The following is a 468-nucleotide window of genomic DNA, read 5'->3' as shown; positions in this document are numbered from 1 at the left end:
AAAAAAAACAATAAAAAAGGAAACTGTAAGGGTCCATGATTTGTTGAAGAATAACAACCCGGACTCAAATGGTATGTAAATGCAGAGTGTTTTATTCTGTATTCTGCAGAAGTCCAGCATGCTAGGATATCCCATCACCAGCATAGAGAGACAACCAAGTGTGCTCATAGGACCAAGTGTGCTCATAGGCATGATTTAAAGCACATTAGGGCATTCTAGGGTAGGTGACCCTTATCTTAGTCCATCTCAAGGGACATTCCATTACTGGGGCAAGGGGGCTGGAAACAGTTGCTGAGGAAGAGGAAGTCTGCTGCTGCTGACCCATTGTCCTTGCCTCAGGCCAGGTGTTGGAGCAGGAAATCGCCTGTAATTGTACGGTTCCCAGAAATAGAGATTTAGGCCTAGTCTCATTTACTATCAGTTTTAGGTCGTGTGTGTGTGTGTGTGTGTGTGTGTGTGTGTGTGTGT

Source organism: Mastomys coucha, unplaced genomic scaffold (assembly GCF_008632895.1).
Source record: "Mastomys coucha isolate ucsf_1 unplaced genomic scaffold, UCSF_Mcou_1 pScaffold15, whole genome shotgun sequence".
Lineage (NCBI taxonomy): Eukaryota > Metazoa > Chordata > Mammalia > Rodentia > Muridae > Mastomys > Mastomys coucha.
This window is presented reverse-complemented; position numbering follows the sequence as displayed.